The sequence below is a fragment of the Bufo gargarizans genome, chromosome 4, assembly GCF_014858855.1.
Source record: "Bufo gargarizans isolate SCDJY-AF-19 chromosome 4, ASM1485885v1, whole genome shotgun sequence".
Lineage (NCBI taxonomy): Eukaryota > Metazoa > Chordata > Amphibia > Anura > Bufonidae > Bufo > Bufo gargarizans.
The window spans coordinates 428,902,744-428,914,314 of NC_058083.1; positions in this window are offsets into that span (position 1 = coordinate 428,902,744).

An 11,571-nucleotide genomic window follows, 5' to 3' on the forward strand; every position below is an offset into this window, starting at 1 on the left:
TTTAGGTGTTCCACGAGAATTAATGGAATATAGAGATACAATTTCAGAATTTCACTTTTTTGGCAGATTTTCCATTTTAATAATTTTTTTTCCGGTTACAAAGCAAGGGTTAACAGCCAAACCAAACTCAATATTTATAGCCCTGATTCTGTAGTTTACAGAAACACCTCATATGTGGTCGTAAACAGCTGTACAGACACACTGCATGGCGCAGAAGGAAAGAAATGCCATATGGTTTTTGGAAGGCAGGTTTTGCTGGACTGGTTTTTTTGACCCCATGTCCCATTTGAAGCCCCCCTGATGCACCTATAGAGTAGAAACTCCATAAAAGTGACCCCATCTAAGAAACTACACCCCTCACTTTTTGGGCAGATTTTCCATTTTAATATATGTTTTTCTAGTTACAAAGCAAGGGTTAACAGCCAAGCAAAACTCAATATTTATGGCTATGATTCTGTAGTTTACAGAAACACCCCATATGTGGTCGTAAACTGCTGTATGGGCACACGGCAGGGCGCAGAAGGAAAGGGATGCCATACAGATTTTAGAAGGCAGATTTTGCTTTACAGTTTTTTTGACACCATTCCCATTTGAAGCCCCTTGATGCACCCCTAGAGTAGAAACTCCAAAAAAGTGACCCCATTTTAGAAACTAAAGGATAGGGTGGCAGTTTTGTTGGTAGTATTTTAGGGTACATATGATTTTTGTTTTCTCTATATTCCACTTTTTGTGAGGCAAGGTAACCAGAAACAGCTGTTTTGGCACCGTTTTTATTTATTGTTATTTGCAACATTCATCTGACAGGTTAGATTTTTATAGAGCAGGTTGTCACAGACGCGACAATACCAAATATGGTTGTTTGTTTCAGTTTTACATACCATAGCATTTTTTTATTTTTTTTATTATTCTTCAGTGTCTCCACATTCTGAAAGCCATAGTTTTATTTATTTTTTGGGCGGTTGTCTTGTGTAGGAGCTATTTTTTTACACCGTTTTTATTTTAATTTTTTTACGGTATTCACCTGAGGGGTTAGGTCATGTTATATTTTTGTAAAGCAGGTTATTACGGACGCGGCGATACCTAATATGTATACTTTTTTATGTACGTTTTACACAATGATTTCATTTTTGAAACAAAAATTTTTTACCAATTTTTTTTTAACTTTATTTTGGTGAAAATTTCCTTTTTTTCTTTTTTTACTTGAAACTTCATTTGGGGGAAGGGGGAAACTTTATTTTGTGTCCCACTTTGGGACTTCAACTTTTGGGGGTCTTATCCCCTTTACAATGCATTCCAATACTTCTGTATTGGAATGCATTTGCTGTATGAGTAATACACTATGTATTACTCATACAGCTTCCTGCCTGTGAGATCCAGGGGGCTGGATCTCACAGGCTCTTCACCGTAAGGCAGCGCCGATGCCTAAGGAAGGCATTGCGCTGCCTTCCATGCCATCAGGTCCCTATTACAGACGCAGGGGACCCGATGGCACCGCCCACCGCAACTCCCGTAAATGCCGCACACCGCAGGTCTGAATTGAGTTGCGGTTTGCTGCGATCGCCAACACAGGACCCCCTGCGAATTGTCCCAGGGTGCCTGCTCAATGATCACCGCCCGCCGCGTTGCTGTGATCGGAAATATACAGGGCATACAGGTACGCCCTGTGTCCTTAAGTACCAGGACATCAGGATGTACCTGTATGCCCTGTATCCTTAAGGCCTCATGCACACGACCGTTGTGTGCATCCGTGGCCGTTGTGCCGTTTTCCGTTTTTTTTCGCGGACCCATTGACTTTCAATGGGTCCGTGGAAAAATCGGAAAATGCACCGTTTTGCAGCCGAGGCCGTGATCCGTGTATCCTGTCCGTCAAAAAAATATGACCTGTCCTATTTTTTTGACGGACAACGGTTCACGGACCCATTCAAGTCAATGGGTCCGTGAAAGAACACGGATGCACACAAGATTGGCATCCGTGTCCGTGATCCGTGGCCGTAGGTTGCTTTCATACAGACGGATCCGAAGATCCGTCTGCATAAAAGCTTTTTTCCGACAGTATATTCTAACACAGAGGCGTTCCCATGGTGATGGGGACGCTTCAGGTTAGAATATACTGAAAAACTGTGTACATGACTGCCCCCTGCTGCCTGGCAGGTGCTGCCAGGCAGCAGGGGGCAGACCCCCCCCCCCTGTTTTTAACTCATTTGTGGCCAGTGCGGCCGCCCCCCCCCCCCCTCCCTCCCCTGTAGTTAACTTCTTGGTAGCCAGCCCCCCCTCCCTCCCCTGTAGTTAACTAATTGGTGTCCAGTGGGCCCCCCCTCCGTCCGCTATAGATAACTCATTGGTGTCCAGTGGGCCCCCCCTCCCTCCCCTGTAGTTAACTAATTGGTGTCCAGTGGGCCCCCCCTCCGTCCGCTATAGATAACTCATTGGTGGCCAGTGGGCCCTCTCCCCTCCCACCCCCTCCTAATTAAAATCGCCCCCCTATCATTGGTGGCAGTGGTGAGTACCGATCGGAGTCCCAGTGTAATCGCTGGGGCTCCGATCGGTAACCATGGCAACCGGGACGCTACTGCAGTCCCGGTTGCCATGGTAGCTTAGCAATTTGTAGAAGCTTTATACTTACCTGAAGAGCAGCGATGTCTGTGACCGGCCGGGAGCTCCTCCTACTGGTAAGTGACAGGTCTGTGCTATAAGCAATGCGCCGCACAGACCTTTCACTTACCAGTAGGAGGAGCTCCCGGCCGGTCACAGACATCGCTGCTCTTCAGGTAAGTATAAAGCTTCTACAAATTGCTAAGCTACCATGGCAACCGGGACTGCAGTAGCGTCCCGGTTGCCATGGTTACCGATCGGAGCCCCAGCGATTACACTGGGACTCCGATCGGTACTCACCACTGCCACCAATGATAGGGGGGCGATTTTAATTAGGAGGGGGAGGGAGGGGAGAGGACCCACTGGCCACCAACGAGTTATCTACAGCGGAGGGAGGGGGGGCCCACTGGACACCAATGAGTTATCTATAGCGGACGGAGGGGGGGCCCACTGGACACCAATGAGTTATCTATAGCGGACGGAGGGGGGCCCACTGGCCACCAACGAGTTAACTACAGGGGAGGGAGGGGGGGGCCCACTGGCCACCAACGAGTTAACTACAGCGGAGGGAGGGGGGGCCCACTGGACACCAATGAGTTATCTATAGCGGACGGAGGGGGGGCCCACTGGACACCAATGAGTTATCTATAGCGGACGGAGGGGGGGCCCACTGGCCACCAACGAGTTAACTACAGGGGAGGGAGGGGGGGGCCCACTGGACACCAACGAGTTTACTACAGGGGAGGGAGGGGGGGGGGGGCGGCCGCACAGGGGAGGGAGGGGGGGGGGGGCGGCCGCACTGGCCACCAATGAGTTAACTACAGGGGAGGGAGGGGGGGCGGCCGCACTGGCCACCAATGAGTTAAAAACAGGGGGGGGGGGGGGTCTGCCCCCTGCTGCCTGGCAGCACCTGCCAGGCAGCAGGGGGCAGTCATGTACACAGTTTTTCAGTATATTCTAACCTGAAGCGTCCCCATCACCATGGGAACGCCTCTGTGTTAGAATATACTGTCGGATCTGATTTTCACGATGTAGCTCATATCCGACAGTATATTCTAACATAGAGGCGTTCCCATGGTGATGGGGACGCTTCAAGTTAAAATATACCATCGGATTGGAGAAAACTCCAATCCGATGGTATAAAAGAACTCCAGACTTTACATTGAAAGTCAATGGGGACGGATCCGTTTGAAATGGCACCATATTGTGTCAACTTCAAACGGATCCGTCCCTATTGACTTGCATTGTAATTCAGGACGGATCCGTTTGGCTCCGCACGGCCAGGCGGACACCAAAACGACTTTTTTTTCATGTCCGTGGATCCTCCAAAAAGCAAGGAAGACCCACGGACGAAAAAACGGTCACGGATCACGGACCTACGGACCCCGTTTTTGCGGACCTTAAAAAAAAACGGTCGTGTGCATGAGGCCTAAGAGGTTAAGTGCATTTTAAGAAAATTCAGGAAATTCTTATTTATCTTATTATAAATATATTCCCAAATACCTTACATTAGTAATAATTAGTGATGAGCGGCAGGTGCCATATTCGATTTCGACGAAATTCGCGAATATTCGATAGAATATTCGTTTTATATTCGTCAAAATCGAATATTCGTCATTATTCTAGTTATCGCAAATAATATGCGAATAATATGCAATTTTTTTTTATTTATTTATTTTTTTTAAACTTAAAGGCTACTCTCCTATTGAAATCGCAAATGCGATTAATATAACACGAAATAATCGCATTTGCGATTTCAACGTAATTCTCAAATCCGACAGTACATTCTAGTATATGGAGACGTTACCATGGTGATGGGGACGCTCCATGAGCACGGAATATAGCAGGGATCAGCAACCTTCGGCACTCCAGCTGTGGTGCAACTACAACTCCCAGCATGCACACCTCCATGGATGTTCTCAGGACTCCCAAAGAAGTGAATGGAGCATGCTAGGAGTCGTAGTTTGACAACAGCTGGAGTGCCGGAGGTTGCTGATCCCTGGAATATAGCATTACTAAGGTGAAATCGCAAATGCGATTATTTCGTGTTATATTAATCGCAATTGCGATTATCTATTTTTTATTTTATTTTTTACTATGGTTGGCTTCAATGGTAGAATTAGCGAATATGACGAATATATTCGTTATATTCCACAAAACGAATATACGAATGTATTCGTCATATTCCACAAAACGAAGATAACGAAGTATTCTGCGTCTCAGTTATATCTACCTATTCATCAACTTCGCTAATTCTAGCAATCATATAGGAAAGTTGACTATAGAGACAGCTAAGTATAATTCGCTATGCGATTATATGACTGCTTTTTTTTTATATAAATAGAATAATTATAATACCTGATAATTATTATAATCTATTTATATAAAAAAGCAAAGTAATATAATCGCATAGCGAATTAAACTTAGCTGTCTCTATAGTAAACTTTCCTATATGATTGCTAGAATTAGCGAAGTTGATGAATAGGTAGATATAACTGAGATGCAGAATACTTCGTTATCTTCGTTTTGTGGAATATAACGAATATATTCGTATATTCGTTTTGTGGAATATAACGAATATATTCGTCATATTCGCTAATTCTACCATTGAAGCCAACCATAGTAAAAAAATAAATAAAAAAAATCGCGAATGCGATTAATATAACACGAAATAATCGCATTTGCGATTTTAACTTAGTAATGCTATATTCCAGGGATCAGCAACCTCCGGCACTCCAGCTGTTGTCAAACTACGACTCCCAGCATGCTCCATTCACTTATTTGGGAGTCCTGAGAACAGCCATGGAGGTGTGCATGCTGGGAGTTGTAGTTGCACCACAGCTGGAGTGCCGAAGGTTGCTGATCCCTGCTATATTCCATGCTCATGGAGCGTCCCCATTTCCATGGGAACGTCTCCATATACTAGAATGTACTGTCGGATTTGAGAATTACGTTGAAATCGCAAATGCGATTATTTCGTGTTATATTAATCGCATTTGCGATTTTTTTTTTTTTTTGATTTTTTTTTACTATGGTTGGCTTCAATGGTAGAATTAGCGAATATGACGAATATATTCGTTATATTCCACAAAACGAATATACGAATATATTCGTTATATTCCACAAAACGAAGATAACGAAGTATTCTGCATCTCAGTTATATCTACCTATTCATCAACTTCGCTAATTCTAGCAATCATATAGGAAAGTTTACTATAGAGACAGATAAGTATAATTCGCTATGCGATTATATTACTTTGCTTTTTTATATAAATAGATTATAATAATTATCAGGTATTATAATTATTCTATTTATATAAAAAAAAAGCAGTCATATAATCGCATAGCGAATTATACTTAGCTGTCTCTATAGTCAACTTTCCTATATGATTGCTAGAATTAGCGAAGTTGATGAATAGGTAGATATAACTGAGAAGCAGAATACTTTGTTATCTTCGTTTTGTGGAATATGACGAATACATTCGTATATTCGTTTTGTGGAATATAACGAATATATTCCTCATATTCGCTAATTCTACCATTGAAGCCAACCATAGTAAAAAAATAAATAAATCGCAAATGCGATTAATATAACACGAAATAATCGCATTTGCGATTTTAACTTAGTAATGCTATATTCCATGCTCATGGGAACGTCTCCATATACTAGAATGTACTGTCGGATTTGAGAATTACGTTGAAATCGCAAATGCGATTATTTCGTGTTATATTAATCGCAATTGCGATTTCAACGTAATTCTCAAATCCGACAGTACATTCTAGTATATGGAGACGTTCCCATGGAGATGGGGATGCTCCATGAGCACGGAAGGCGGCAGAAGCGGCAACGGGCACTGACTGGAGCAGCCAGGAATCCAAAGGACAGGTAAGAACAACTTTAGGGAAGTGGGAAAGGAAAAAATATAACAATTTAAAAAATAAATAAATAAAAAAAAACGAATATTCGAAATATCGAATTTATAGCACTATATTCGAAATATTCGCGAATTAGCGAAGTGCTGATATTCGCGAAAAAAATTCGCTATTCGAATATTCGCGCTCAACACTAGTAATAATGACTCGTTTTGTCTGTGGAGCAATCATCAGGAGAAATTAAATGGTTGCCGTCCTATCAGTACACACAAAACCTGCTGTAATCACACAACAGGACAAGTTACTTCAGATCACTGAGCTAAAGAGCTGCCTCATCCTCCTCTCTGCTGTGCTTGTCAGGGATTATGATCTTGAATTGTCACCACCAGATCTTTGAGAAGTTCTGATAGACGTTATTCAGTGCCTCCTGCATGATCTTCTTTTGCTTTGCTTTCGTTTTGACATCTCTCCTCCCTCTCCCAGCTGTCTTCTATTAGCAGTGATTGCCTCCCTATATATCTCCTCCCCATACTGCCTCACCTGGCGGTTTATACAACTTCTTGGAGTGTGCTCATGCTGCAAGCTGCTACTGATGCTTCTACAGATAAGTCTGTTCATTTATTTGTGTTTTCCTGTTGCCTTGATCCTAGGTGACCCTGACTCCCTCCGTATTAAGTGTAGGGAGCCAGTGGTCGTGTCCCCTCGTTTTCAGTAGAGCGAGGAGTCGGGTTCCTGCAGGATAACTATTCAAGGACTGAAGTGTTTGTAGGCCGGTGCTCCGTCAAAAAGCACTATCTGCCCCAGGCCAGACACAATCTTTATGTGGGGGACCAGATCGAGTATACCCCTATGCGGTCCATGCAAGGACTCTTTGCCGCCGGAGTCACTTTACTGGATAAGCCACTCTCCCCTGCCGTCACCACAGAGTCCTGGCAGGAGGACCCAGGCTCTGCGGGCTGTGTCAGGTGCCTTCAAGAAAACCCAGATGGGCGCATGCAGTTTAAAGAAAAGCCCCAACCTGAGCCTGCACCGCTCATCCCAGATCTGTCACCGCCGCCAACCCTGAGGGTAGGACAAATCAATAATTCGGTCCTGACCTTTAACCCTAAGGTGCAACCCTACATCAGGCCACCATACCTCCTTCCCTGGAAGCAGCTGTTCCAGCTCTTCCTGAGCCCCTGCAGCCAGAAGTTCTTCCACCTCCTGCATCGGCTGTGGGTCCCGGGCTGCAGCGTGTCACTGCTTCTTTTTCAAGATTGTCCGCTCAACCAGTACCCAGAGCCACCAGTAGGGGCCAGTGGCGCACCACTACAAATGTTACCATGTGCTACCACCAGAGGCAGGAACATCCTCTGATGAGATTTAACAGCTCCAACAGTGACGAGGAGCTGGACACCTACTTGTAAAAGGTGTCCCCTTTAAAAGAAAAGTAACAATTAAACATCAGTGACATTTTGGGAGCCACTCCATGGACTGTTACCTGACGGGTTAGGACCTGTTTGGCCTTTTGTGTGCAATTTTAACCGTTCTTGTTTCAGGTTGCCAGTGTTTGTCCTCATCCAGATGGACATGTCAGTTAGGACTCCCCCCAACCCCCTCATGTCCAAGTTAACTGTTTTATCCCCTTTCTCAGGTTACTTGATAGCCTGTTTGCTGCTCTTATGACATTTTAACCCTTTGGATTACAATTAACTTTTTAGGCCTCATGCACACGACCGTTTTTTTTTAAGGTCCGCAAAAACGGGGTCCGTAGGTCCGTGATCCGTGACCGTTTTTTCGTCCGTGGGTCTTCCTTGATTTTTGGAGGATCCACGGACATGAAAAAAAAGTAGTTTTGGCGTCCGCCTGGCCGTGTGGAGCCAAACGGATCCGTCCTGAATTACAATGCAAGTCAATGGGGACGTATTCGTTTGACGTTGACACAATATGGTGCAATTGCAAACGGATCCGTCCCCCATTGACTTTCAATGTAAAGTCAGGAGTCCCTTTACTTTCACACTTGTGTTCATAATGCAGACGGTGGCTCCGTTCAGAGCAGATCCGTCTGCATTATATTGTTAAAACATTTCTAAAGTGTGAAAATAGCCTCAGACGGATCCGTCCAGACTTTACATTGAAAGTCAATGGGGGACGGATCCGTTTGAAAATTGAGCCACAGTGTCATCTTCAAACGGATCGGTCCCCATTGACTTACATTATAAGTCTGGACGGATCCGCTTGCCTCCGCACGGCCAGGCGGACACCCGAACATAACTTGAAGCGTCCCCATCACCATGGGAACTCCTCTATGTTAGAATATACTGTCGGATATGAGCTACATCGTGAAACTCATTTCCGACAGTATATTCTAACACAGAGGCGTTCCCATGGTGATGGGGACGCTTCAGGTTAGAATACACTGAAAAACTGTGTACATGACTGCCCCCTGCTGCCTGGCAGCACCCGATCTCTTACAGGGGGCCGTGATCAGCACAATTAACTCCTCAGGTGCCGCACTGTAAGAGATCAGGGCTGCCAGGCAGCAGGGGGCAGCCCCCCCCCCTCCCCAGTTTGAATATCGTTGGTGGCACAGTGTGCGCCCACCATCGCCCCCCCCTTCCTCCCTCTATAGTTAAAAATCGTTGGTGGCACAGTGTGCGCCCACCATCGCCCCCCCCCTTCCTCCCTGTATAGTTAAAAATTGTTGGTGGCACAGTGTGCGCCCACTATCGCCCCCCCCTTCCTCCCTGTATAGTTAAAAATCGTTGGTGGCACAGTGTGCGCCCACAATCGGCCCCCCCTCTCCCTATAGTAGTAACAACCATTGGTGGCAGTGTGCGGCCTCCCATCCTCCCCCCCCCCCCCATCATTGGTGGCAGCGGAGTTCCGATCGGAGTCCCAGTTTAATCGCTGGGGCTCCGATCGGTAACCATGGCAACCAGGAAGCTACTGCATCCCTGGTTGCCATGGTTACTTAGCAATAGTACAATTGTAGAAGATTCATACTTACCTGCTTGCTGCTGCGATGTCTGTGACCGGCCGGGAGCTCCACCTACTGGTAAGTGAAAGGTCTGTGCGGCGCATTGCTAAAGAACTGTCACTTACCAGTAGGAGGAGCTCCCGGCCGGTCACAGACATCGCAGCAGCAAGCAGGTAAGTATGAATCTTCTACTGTGGTGGGGGGGGGGGAATGGGAGGCCGCACACTGCCACCAATGGTTGTTACTACTATAGAGAGAGGGGGGGCCGATGGTGGGTGCACACTGTGCCACCAACGATTTTTAACTATAGAGGGAGGAAGGGGGGGGCGATGGTGGGCGCACACTGTGCCACCAACGATTTTTAATTATAGAGGGAGGAAGGGGGGGGGCGATGGTGGGTGCACACTGTGCCACCAACGATTTTTAACTATAGAGGGAGGAAGGGGGGGCCGATGGTGGGCACACACTGTGCCACCAACGATTTTTAACTATAGAGGGAGGAAGGGGGGGGGTGGTGGGTGCACACTGTGCCACCAACGATATTCAAACTGGGGAGGGGGGGGGTCTGCCCCCTGCTGCCGGGCAGCCCTGATCTCTTACAGGGGAATATGATAGTACAATTAACCCCTTTAGGTGCCGCACCTGAAGGGGTTAATTGTGCTATCATATCCCCCTGTAAGAGATCGGGTGCTGCCAGGCAGCAGGGGGCAGTCTTGTACAAAGTTTGCAGTGTATTCTAACTAGAAGCGTCCCCATCACCATGGGAACGCTTCTGTGTTAGACTATACTGTCGGAAATTAGTTTTCACGAAGTGAAAACTTAGATCAGAAAAAGCTTTTATGCAGACGGATCTTCGGATCCGTCTGTATGAAAGCAACCTACGGCCACGGATCACGGACACGGATGCCAATCTTGTGTGCATCCGTGTTCTTTCACGGACCCATTGACTTGAATGGGTCCGTGAACCGTTGTCCGTCAAAAAAATAGGACAGGTCATATTTTTTTGACGGACAGGATACACGGATCACGGCCTCGGCTGCAAAACGGTGCATTTTCCGATTTTTCCACGGACCCATTGAAAGTCAATGGGTCCGCGAAAAAAAACGGAAAACAGCACAACGGCCACGGATGCACACAACGGTCGTGTGCATGAGGCCTTACCCTGTGGATTACAAATTGACTTTTATCAGTTTCCAGAGGATTCTACAACTTGAAGCACTTCCAGGAAACAGGACTCAAGTTATTGTTGAGCCTCACCGGGCATTGACATTTGCACTATTTTATAACATGTTTTATTGCAACGTAAAAGTTTGCACCCAAAGAAAGGACTCAAACGTGATACCTGAGCTCTTTGTGATTTTTATGCTATTTAATAATTTTTGCGCTATTGTACCAGTTTACAAGTTTGATAACGTTCAAGATAATATTTGCTCATTTATTTTCAAGATAATATATGCTCATGATATAATATGCCCATTGTGTGTATTCTCCTTCTAGGTGCCTCACTGTGAAGGTATGCACTGTTTGTCATGATTGCACTTAATCATTGCACTTAACAAAAATGTAGCAACTTACTTAAAGTGTGCCTTTTTTACAGCTCTTGTTCTCTCCCCCTTTTACGGACTGTCATCATAGGGACGTTGTATACTAATGGCCTACACCCGGGTAGGACCAAGTGGTAAGTCCAGGCAGATCCAGTTACTTCACAGGTACCCTTGCTGCTTCGGGAACATGATAAGCTTACTAAATGTTTGCAAGACCCATTTAAACACAGTGTTAAACCTATGGCCCAGGATGTAAAGCCCCTGCTGGGATAGATCGCCAGTCTGAAAAGCAATGGAGCGGGGCGTAGCCGTAGCGAAATGCGGCTTGACTTAGGGGGAAGTAAGTGGCGGATAGGGTTAATTATGTTATGAGGGGAGTGTTCCGGTAGGAGAAAGGAAGGGGTGGAGCAGGTTATGGGATGTGAGTTTAGAGGAAATTGGGGTGGGGCTTATTCAGTGAGGGATAGCGTGGGTAGAAGTTGCCCACCCGCCCTCCCTTATGTGTTGTTTATTTGTCGCAGCGGGCAGTAAAGAAGGGGATCCTGGGAGGCAATATTTTGGTATAGGTGCATGGCTTTATCTTTACGGCGTGCATCTATGAGG